This window comes from Chrysochloris asiatica, unplaced genomic scaffold (assembly GCF_000296735.1).
Source record: "Chrysochloris asiatica unplaced genomic scaffold, ChrAsi1.0 scaffold00042, whole genome shotgun sequence".
Lineage (NCBI taxonomy): Eukaryota > Metazoa > Chordata > Mammalia > Afrosoricida > Chrysochloridae > Chrysochloris > Chrysochloris asiatica.
The window spans coordinates 6,210,530-6,221,882 of record NW_006408560.1 but is presented as its reverse complement, the minus strand read 5'-3'; the positions used below and the strand labels follow the sequence as shown (position 1 = coordinate 6,221,882).

General features: G+C 45.3%; 1 pseudogene across 1 annotated transcript in view; it reads right to left on the bottom strand.

Moving 5' to 3' along the window:
• LOC102827877 overlaps nucleotides 1-11,353 on the bottom strand; it is a 38,532-nt pseudogene that overhangs the window by 26,645 nt on the left and 534 nt on the right. Inside the window, exons 2-4 of the transcript XR_438708.1 lie at nucleotides 7,545-7,901; nucleotides 4,062-4,093; nucleotides 2,193-2,293 (exon numbers count right to left, since the gene is read on the bottom strand). The product of XR_438708.1 is annotated as an uncharacterized LOC102827877 (transcript). The remainder of the gene's footprint in view (nucleotides 1-2,192; nucleotides 2,294-4,061; nucleotides 4,094-7,544; nucleotides 7,902-11,353) is intronic.

Below are 11,353 nucleotides of genomic sequence, written 5' to 3'. Positions count from 1 at the left end.
GGGGTTTCTTCTTTAGGGCCCACATTCCCCCCTTTTTACAAGAAGCTCTTAAAAGGCCCAATCATGGGACTTGAGGCTGTCAGTTCAATCTTCTGCCAATCCTTCTGTAACCTGTTGGTACTGAGACCTGAGCACCATTATTTGTACTGCAGTTATGCGCTCTTTGATAAATGAGACTAACCTGTTAAGTATGCAAGGCCCAATGGTCAGGAGTAGCAGGAGAATGAATAAGGGTCCTATTAGAGTGGAGATCAGAGTGGTGACCCATGGGGAGGAGTTGTACCATGATTCGAACCACCCTTGAGCTTGCTCTCGTTCACGCTTATGCTTGGCTAGGCCTTCTCTGACTTTGGTCATAGTCTCTTTAACGACTCCTGAATGATCTATGTAAAAACAACATTCTTCATCTAGTGCTACACAGAGCCCTCCTTGTTGTAAAAATAATAAGTCGAGCCCTCTTCTATTTTGCAAGACTACTTCTGACAGTGAGGTTAGTGATTCTTGAAGGTGAGAGATAGAATTCTCTATTCTTTCTATATCTAAATCTATTGCTGTTCTAAGGCTTTGATACTGTTGCCCCTGCAGGATCAAGGAGGAAGCTCCTGTCGCTGCTCTGGCTGCTCCTAGTCCTAACAGGAGTGAGATTGTTATTGCTGTAGCTGGTTCTCGTTTCTTCCTGGCTGGGCTATTTTGCCATTTATTTAAAAGATCTATCTTTTCATGGTATATTAGCCTCGGTATTAGTTGTATTAATACACAAAAATCTTTTGTTGTAGCTAGAACTTGGGTATGTACACAGGAGGTTATTCCAGTGGAACAGGCCCACCACCCATTTGCCGGGGGTAAGACATAAGTATCTGCCTCGAGTTGCTGGATAGTACTGCAGAGGTACTGGTGGGTTTTTGGAATGGTTCCTATACATAGGCCCTGTCCGAACACTGACTGTAAGGTCAATTTGTTTTTCTGAATTGATTGACATTTGGAGGAGTTGACACTAGTGGTTATGGTGGCGTTAAAGGCAATTCCTTCATAATAGGGAGGTTTCACATCATAGCACAGCCAGCATGATTCAGTCAAATTTGGGCTGGAGGTGTTCAGAACTAGATATGTTTCATTAACTAATCGTAATAGCGAGTCTTCTGGGCTAGTGGGTTTGAAAGAAACTGTCATCCCTTCACTCTCTGTGTTAGTACTCACGGTTACTGATCTTGGTAGTCCCTGTGATGGTTTCAGCGGATTGAAAATCTTATTGGGTCCTATAGATGTTCTTGGGGTTTTTACTGTCTGCCTCAACGTGAATATCACCCCATGGTCATGTTCAGTTTTGTAAACACGTAGTCCCCACATCCTACCTTTTGTCCATTCAGTCCACTGCTTCCCTTTTTCTGTGAACCGAATGACTATAGGATTACACATATATTGCTTACAAGGTCCGTCCCCACGCCAGGTACCCCATGAACTAAATCCTGCCCCGTTAGGGAATCCCACTGCTTGCCGGCTCCAACATTTTCCCTTAACCAATCCCTTGCCTGAATGATTTCTTTTTACAGTTATTAAATCCCATGTTGAGGAGGGCTTCCAATATGTGTCTCCTGTTGTTTCGCAACCCCAAGACGCACAAAAGAAATGCTCTGGTCCCCCACACTTATAAGCTCGAGCCTTACTCCTCCCGTTCTGGGGGCACACATAGATGGGGAGTGTTCTCAGCACTGCTCTAAGGGTGGGATGCCCACATCCAGCTCCGGATCCTATCCCTATGCCTGAGCAGCGTCTACTACAGTCAGTTTTCCCATTGCATTCAGGCACTCCTCCACGGCTGGGTTCAAACGTTGGCACATCCCATGATCCTGCAGCTAGTTGGCACAAGTCAACTGTTATATCAGGCCACCAGGTGTTAGGTGTCGCCTGCTTGGACACTGATGCAACTACTTCTCCCTTGTGGGAGAGGACCTGCCAGGTCAGCTGCTGGGGTAAATGAGGGGATCCTTGGATCCATGGGATGAGGGTCAATAGGATCAGGGTTACAAACATGGTCAAGTTCTGGGTGTTTTCTTAATTCTAATCTTGAGAGGGTTGTCCGGATGTCGCTCAGCTTTTCAGTCAGCAGGGGGCGCAGTCGGCTTTACAAGCGAGAGGTGAATCCAGGCTGCTACTCCATCTACTTTGCGTGCTGTTGGGGTGATTAGCAAAACCTGGATCGGATCTCTCAACTGAGCTTCCAAAGTCTCCGGGCAGCGTCTCCGAACAAACACCCAATCTCCCACGTCGTATTCGTGGATCTGTGCTGGGGAACCTGTTTCATAAAGGGCACGAAGTTCAGGCCAGAGTTCTTTGTTTTAGGAACTTGGACTTTACTTTAGGACTCTTTAACAGGGAGTACCGTAGAACCTACTGCTGGTGCCCTGCCATTTGATAACGGGTGTCAAGGGCGGGGCCGCTTTCAGCAGAGCTGGGAGCTGGCAGGCAGGTTTGCCTCTTTCTTTCTTTTATTGGGCCTCTTCCCCCTACCGTGTCTGCTTCTTTTTGTAGGGGGCTGAGGCTCTTGAGGTACACTCACTCGCAGAGGCCTAGCGAGTGGGGCCGAGGGACAAAAGGGGGCGGGGGCGCTTTCATGGACTTTCTCTTCCACCTGAGGTTTAAAGCAATACGGCAGGAAAATGCTCCGCGGGCCTCCGCCACGCAGGGGGAGGGAGCGGCTCACAGGGCTTGGTAGGGAGGGGGAAAAATGAGCTTTTCTGCAATGCTTTCCTGTAGAACTGGGTAGAGCGGCGCCGTGGGCTTATTGTCTATCTGTCTTGCCTCGCTAACTTCTTATGGAAGTTTCTCTTTCTCGCAGGCCGCCAACACTACAGTCGGTAACTGCGGCTTCTGCAGAGGCAGAAAGGGCTTTACCTATGGGGGAGGGTTGCAAATGAGGTCTTCCCAGGCAACAATGTATGGGATTTGATCCGGGTGCCCTGTTCATGGGCGAACAATGTCCCGGACTCTCCGAGTGGTTTGTAGGTCAAAGGTGCCCTCTGGTGGCCATCCTGCGTTAAAGGCAGGCCACTCAGAATGGCAGAAAGTCAGGAGTCTGCCTTTCTTAATACCCACGCTAAGATTCTGGGCGCGCTTTTTCACTTCTTCAAAATGATCAGTCACAAGGGACAATGGGGTAGTCGCTGTTTGTCCCATGGCGTCAGTAGGGTATTAGTAACACACACACACGATAGGTCAATAGTCTCAGTGATAGCAAAGGTGTCTCTGAAGGTTTTGCTGCTTACATGAGTTATAGTGCCCGTATATAAAGCCCACCGAGGAATCGGTCTCAGGAGGGGCCGGAGCCCAGTCCTACGCAAGGCCGAAATGCTGCACTAGGTTCTCTTAGTAAGCTCAGCATCCACCAATCAGGGGACAAGAACTGGAGAACAAAGGAAGATACCGCAGATCGGTCAGGTTAGAGGCACAGCACTGCCAGATAGGAGAAAGTGCAGAGTAATAAAAGAGAGAAAGAGTCAGTCTGTGACAGACAGTCCAGTCTTCAGGGGTGGTCACCGCCAGTCCAACACTCAAAACGAGAGCTAAGGGTAAATATGCTAGGTTGACTAGGACACACATAGACCAAGAGGGGAACATAGAGTCGGGGTTTGAATGACGAACAGGGGGTCCACACAGGCGCCTCTCTGGCCACGCCTCTCGCGAGGTATTGCAACTCTTTCTTAGTGCAGCCGTATAAACCCCGGCCCTGGTCACCGCTAGCGAAGCGGAGTCACCGTTATGCCATATGAAAGAGTCGTGGAACTGCAGGTTAAGGCTCATTCAGACTCCGTGGCCGGGGGCCGTGGAGCCGCACGGACTGAGCACAGCAGGATGTGCCCAGTTACACTCACACCGCAATCGCACGGCCACTCACTCGACTCTAACTCTAACGACAGACAAAGATTGAGACCCGACAGTACTCCCAAGACCCCCTGCCGGTACCCTTATGGCATGTCCGCCTAGGCTGTCCTCTGGCTTCAGACTGAAACATGAGTTCCAAAACAAAACACAGACTAAGTGGTTACACACAAACACAGACTTACCGGCCGGTGACAACCCTCCGGTTTTGGGGGTCCTGTGGGGATTTTTGGGGGGGTATCCCGGATGAGCCCCCAGCTGTTATGCCCAGAATTCGGGGTCCCCAAAGACCGCCAAGGAGCCGTCACCGATGCAAGTACATAAGAGTTGTTTATTCAAGCTCAAGCCTGGGCCTCCTCCGTATCAGACACAGCGGACCCAGAACTCTTTGTTAGTGAGGTTTTTATAGAGAATACAAACAGGTTCGGGGGTCTTCTACTTAACTTCTCTAGGATTGGTTTACATTTAGTAAGGTATAGGGTAATACAATTCGATTGGTCATTATCCGTAGCTTGGGCAGCCTGATTAGGGTAAGGAGAACATACATTATCTATCCTTGGGGTTGTCAGGAATATTTATCTCTTCTTTATAGCTTGTAGAGGGAGGGGGTCATCTCTGCCTAGTACTAGCTGACCAGGCACATTCCTGAGACAGGGAGACATGTTTTGGCCAAAGTAGAAAATGGGGTTTCTTCTTTAGGGCCCACATTGGAAACCCTATACAGGGTTGCTATAGGTCAGAACCGACTTAAAGGCACTTCACAACAACAATAACAACTGTTTATTCACATACCTAAAATTGAAACAAAATAATTTTGTTTTGCACTTGTGGTATACTCAGGTGTGTTTTTTTTTTAAATACTATCCTGTTTTGTGGGGGAAAATGATGTTTCCTTCATCATTTTGATTACTTAATGGGTTATATGTGCAACTGAAAATCACTGCCATAGAGAAAATTACACAGAACAAAGCAAAATCACTCAGATGAAAAATAGGTAATATCTTGCTCAATCAGGATCCGAGGCATCTCTTTATGTGTGCACACGTATCTGGAAGTATGTATAAGATCGCATAAATGGAAACCAGGTCCTTAGACTCTGGAAGAAGAAAACTTGTATATAATTGGAGGCATCTTGTAATAGATGCAGATACAGATTGAATTTTCTGGACGTTCAAGGGAAAAGTCCAGCTCTAACTGGGGCTGTCATGGAGCTTGATCTATAGAGGGGAGCAGGGGCAGGGAATGTCATCTAGATAGTAATTGTTGAGTGCCATAGACTTGATTCCAACTCACAGTGACCCTATGTGACACACTAGAACTGCCCCCACATGGTTTTCTTGGCTGAACTGTTACAGAAGCAGAATGCCAGGTCTTCTTGTGGGGCCTTTTGAGTCAATTAGGACCACTGAACCTTTCAGTAAGTAGCGGAGCACTTAACTCAAAAGAAGTGAATTGTGAGTGGTAGTCGGTCCACTGGGTAGATCAGGATCAGTAATGGGAAATGAATTTTCAAGGGTGACTTTGTAGTCAAATTGGGAAGAGGGCTGGTTTTGAAAGTTAAATTGGAAAGGAGGTAGATTTTACTTGTAAACAATGTAGGGGAAGGGATATGAATAGGTGGATAAAGAAGAGAACAAAGAAAATCTATTACACACTTACAGAGATGTGCATAAATATTATTAATCCAAAAAAGGAAAACTACGACAATAATGAGGTACTTTACACTGTATTTTCTTACAATTATTGGAAAGCTGAATAATGCTAAGGGTTAGTTGGGATAGCCACTCTATATCCTTCATCTTGCCCAGTAAGATTTCTTTTTGTTCCTAAAATGCAAACAACATTTAAAAGGAATATGATTTGATTTCCTCCTAGTAAATAGTAAAATGGCCCCTGTGAGTGGTATCAATCAAAGTGTGAAGAATTCTTCCAGGATGGGCTAAAAGGAGAAAAACTGCCTTCAGAAATACATAGACCTAGATGGAGGAAATGTTGTGAAACTATAACTTAACATTTTGATATTTTTTATTAATAAAAGTGTTTATAATTTTGTGGCAATCCCTTCATACTCATATATCTTTTTTTAAAAATGTTTTATTGTGAATTCTGTGGTAGTTTACATGGGAGAACATTAGCTTTACATTCATCCTATTGTATATCGTTTCATTGCCTTGGTTTACAATCCCCTCCACGCATCATCAACCAACCAAATAGTACACCCAGCAAGACTGGTCGTCAGCACACAGCTCCTCTCCCTCTCTGGGTCTAGAGTTGCCAGCCACTACATCTCTCCACATCATCCCGTCTTTGCCTCCATCTCTAACATCACTGTTTCTCTGGGTAGGGTCCTGCACTCCACTCTTCTCCCCTTGATGCTCCCAGGGTCCTCCACTCCTGGACTGCAAAGTCAACCACTCCCCTCCTTTTGCTACAATCGTATGTCTTTTTAAGAAAATTTACACAATTTATAATACTTTACACTGTCTTGCCCTTTACTTCTTTTTCATTTCCCTGAGACAGGTTGAGTTCCTATAGAAAACACTGTATTTTTTGCATTATTTATTTTTCTGTACTGTTTTTCTTTTTCTTACAAAGACAAGAAAAACTGTAAAGATGTAATTATCTCCCATAATGAGATCTGATATAATAGAATCACCTCCATGATTGGATTATATTTGCTACTGTTACTGGAGTCGCTCTGAGGAGTTGCCAATGCCGCACAGGTTGTAACAAAGGAAGGGCTTTATTGTGCTGGTGCATGGCTCAGTGGATTTGTATCCAGAGGGTGAGCCCCGTCTTCTCTATGAGAATATTTTATAGGGAATAAGGGTGCATACATGAGTTCATTTGGCATTGGTTAGCTGGCATCAGCAACTTCACAGGGCTACCTGGGATTGGTTGGTTCAAACACACAGCAGGGAAGGATGTATGAGCATACAAGCGAGCAGTTATGGAAGTGAAAGCAGATAAACATTAGCTCGGGGCTCTGTTCCCTCCTGGAGGTGGGTCAGGAACAGGAGATTAGCCTGGGTAATCACATGAAGCTGAGATGTGGTCTGTTGCTTATTTCCTGGAATGTGACCCCTGCTCCAGGAATGAGTTTATGAGCCTAGGAGACATGGGGGGCCAGCGCCTATTTCCGCAGGCCTGCCTTTGAGTTATGGTGTTCTAGGAGAATATCTGAAAGTGCCATGGGCTGCCAAAAGAACCAATAGATCTGCTTTGGAAGAAGCGCAGCCAGAGTGCTCCTTGGAGGCCAAGATGGCCAAACTTCGTCTCTCATACTTCAGACATATTGTCAGGAGGGGCCAGTCACTGGAGAAGGATACCATGTTTGGTAAGGTGGCAGGTTAGAGAAAAAAAGGAAGACCCCCAACGATATGGATTGGCCAAGTGGCAGAATCGATGGACTCAAGCGTGGCAACAGTCTCAGGCAGTGTTTCGTTCTGCTGTGCTATCTATCAGTAAGTACGGACTCGATGGCACCTAACAACAACGATTCTGAGACCATAACTTCACTTGTAACCGCCAGTACATGTCTCCTTTAACCCTTAACAAAGTGCTCAAGATGAGTAGACAGATACTAGCTAAAAAAACGCCACAGCTGCTCTTAAAAATATAGGTGGTTCTGAAAAGAGCGTTTAGATTGCCTACTTAAAGATACGTGCCTTAAGCTCGCTTCCCATTTCCCACGTATACCGTGGCCTAGCTGGATGTCCTTGGGCTTGATGGTCATGCGCTTGGTGTGGATGGCGCACAGGTTCGTGTCTTCAAACAGCCCCACCAGGTTGGACTCGCTGGCCTCCTGCAGCGCCATCAAAAGCGCAGATCGGTCTTGAAGTGCTGTGCCATCTCGAGCATCAGCCACTGGAAAGGTAGCTTGTGGGTCAACTTCTGGTAGCCCCGGATCTCCCACAGGGCCACGGTGGGGGGGGGGCGGGGGCCCTTCACGCCGCTGGTGGGAAGAGCACTTTTATGGACAGCCTTGGTGGCCAGCTGCTCCCGCGGGACCTTGCTCCAGTTATCTTGCGGGCAGTTTAGTACAAGTCATGATATCTCATTGTTTGGTTTTGTTTTCCCAAAGCATAGACACTCTTATTTGTAAACATAGACTCATATCCTATAATGCTAGAATATCACTGACTTAAATTCAAACCTCTTTACTGTAGAGAAAATTGTTATGTTATTCTTTTTTTCCTTCCTGTTTTTACTACTTTCCAACAATCTTATTGATCACAGATATTTTTCTTTCTTCTTTTTTTTAAAGATATGCCCTTTTTCATTGATATAACTTTTGTAAAAGCAAGTTACAAAGTGTCTTTGCAGGATTGATACTATATTTTAAAAAGGTTTCTTCTTCAGAAAACAAGCATGCCTTTCTCCACACTAGGTTTCTATGTTTCAAGTGACCAGTTACTATAACTCCTATCCTATGTTGCTAGGTGCCATAGAATACGGTCCAACTCATAGCAACTGTATGTCCAACAGAATGAAACACTGCCTAGTCCTAGGCCGGAATCACAGTCTTTGTTAGGCTTCAGCGACTGTCGCTATGTCAATCCAACTTGTTGGAGGCCTTCCTCCTTTTCACTGACCCTCTACTTTACCAAGCATGATGTCCTTCTCCAGGAACTGGTCCCTCTTCATAATATGTCTGAAATTTGAAAGATGAAATCTTGCCATCCTGGCTTCTAAGGATCAGTCTGGCTATACTACTTTCAAAACAGATTTGTTTCTTCATCTGGCAGTCCACAGTATTTTTTAATACTCTTCTCCATCAGCTCTTCTCTGTTCTTCCTTATTCATTGCCCAACTTTCACATGCATATTTCATATGCGTATAAGGCATACTTTAGTTCTCAAACTGACATCTTGAGCACTTTACAGAGATCTTGTGCAGCAGATTTACCTAGTACAATACGTTGTTTGATTTCTTGACTGCTGTTTCCCTGATGCACATCTTTCCTGATTTTAAATTGTTCAGTGTCCCCTTCTTCTGTTCAAACAACAGCCTCTTGGTCTATGTACAGGTTCCTCATGAATACAATTAAGTGTTTTGGAATACCCATTCTTCTCAATGTCATGATCACATAGTCAAAAACCTTTGCATAGTCAATCAAGTACAGATAAGCATCTTTCTGGCATTCTCTGCATTCAGCCAAGATCCATTTGACATTACCAGTGATGTCCCTTGTTCTAGTCCTCATCTGAATCCAATTCGACCCTATGGCCATTTCCTGTCTACACACTGTTGCAGTTGTTTTTGAATTATCTTTGGCAAAGTTTTACTTGCATGTGATATTAATGATATTTTCTGATGATATCTGCATTTTGTCGGGTCACCTCTCTTTGGAATGGGTACAGATATGGATCTCTTCCAATCAGTTGGTCAGGTAGCTGTCTTCCAAATTTCTTGGCATAGATAAGTGATTTCTTCCAGTGCCACATCAGATTGTTGAAAAATTAAAATTTGTATTCCATCAATTTCTGGATCCTTGTTCTTTGCCAATGTCTTCAGTATGTATACCTTGAACTTCTTCTTTCATTACCATTGGCTCTTGAACAATGCTCAACTCTTGAAATGGTTGAACATTGACCATTTCTTTTTGGTATAGTAAATCTGTATTCCTGCCATCTTCTTTTCATGCCTTTTGTTCAAACAGAGCAGAAACAAGGCTGGCCTCTTCTATAGATCAAGGAACCAGGAAGCAGAAGCTGAAGAGATAAGGAGCATGGGAAACAGAGTTGTTTTGGTCTCAAAAGGTAGGACCATCACCTCTGGGGTTTCTAAGGATGGGGGTCACAGTTTCTTAAGTTTCAAAGAGTTGCATCATTTTTGTCAACTTGATTCTGGAGTGTGGAACTGCTCACCAAAGCTGAGTGGGCAGAATAAAGGGGGCTGCCAGGGCCAAGGAAGTGGGGTCACCACTCAGATGGACTAGAAAAGAATGGGGTTGCCCAAAGCCAAGAGAGCAGAGTTGTCATTCCAGTGAGCCTGGAAGGCGGAGTGGAAGCCCAGGATTGAGGAGCCTCTAATCAGAAACCAGAATCAATAATCAATACTCAGTCTGAAGAGCAAGGCCACTGCCTAGATAGTCTCAGAGAACAGAGGATTATTTGCAAGTTTTGAGAGCTAATGTAAATTGTTCTGCTGGAGTTTTAACTTCCTTGGTGCCTGTTATTATTCCCTTTCTCCCTCAATTGCTCCCATTTGTAATGGAAATGTCTACTTTGTGCCTGTTCTATCATTGTATTTGGAGGCAGATAATTTATATACACAGATGAAGAGGAATTTTGTCCCAGGTTGGAATTTGGATTTGGGAGACTGTTGGGATGATACCATGAGGTGCACTGGACTGCGAACCACAAGTTCAGTAGTTCGAGCCCACCAGATGCTCCATGGCTAACAAGCTATCTTTATGTTATCTGGATTCTTTAGGAATTCCTTGCTTCCACTATGTGACCCCACAGCCCCTGAATTTGCCTCCTAACAGCCTCCGTGGCAGTGAGGCCTGTCAAAATCATCAAACTCCTCCCAGAAAGCCCCACATAGGTTTTCGGAGCTGTAAATCTCTACCAGAGCAGAAAGCCTGTTATTTCACCCAGGGAACGGCTGGTTGTTTCGAATGTTCTCAGCTCGACTGGTAACCAATATGCAACCAGAGCTCCTTAAAAATGTTGGAAAATCTGGCTAACTGTTGACTCCTCTTAGAAAATATTTCCTAAATCCAAATTATTTTTAACTCACACAGCTATGGGGTTTGTCCCTACCATCTTAGAGCCAGGAAAGACCTGAGTCAACAAGACTCTTCTTGTTTTACAGTTAACCTGTTGGTCCATTTCTGTCCTCAAACTATGAAGCTCTGGTGTTTCAAATGGGACTTGACTCTTGTAGGAGTCCCGTGGTCTTCGAATGAGTTTACGATTCTTCCTACAGCCTGGAAGGTGAGAAACAACGTCTAATTCCCAGGTCTAGAAGCCATGAGGGTTACAGAATGGGTATCAGACCCACGTATTTGAAGCCCCCGCAGGTCCAACAGGCTCTAGGGTTTGCCCCTGCTGAGTCTGGGGCCAATAAAGGAACATCACTAGCTGCATATCTTGTCCTGTCATCATCTCCCTTCCAGGACCTTGATTTCAGTCCTGGAAACTACTGTCATCTCAGGATAGGACTTGTACTCTTGTGGGTGAAGCTCCATGGTTCCCGAATGCATTTGGTGACAGCCAGGGTTCATAAGAGCAGCCTAAACACTTTCCAGGCTCTGGTCATGATGCAACCAGCGTGAAGGAAAGGATCATATATGTCTGTTAGGCGCCTGCCTGACACCCATCCGGCAGTCTCCACTGGAGTTTTCTAGTATGCATTTCCCGGGAGGCTGTGGCAGACCCTGCGGCAGAGCCTGCACACTTCTGCGCCTATCAGGTCTTCCCAGGAGACCCCGCGCAAGGCTGCAATGTGTATTAGAGACCGGTGGGGG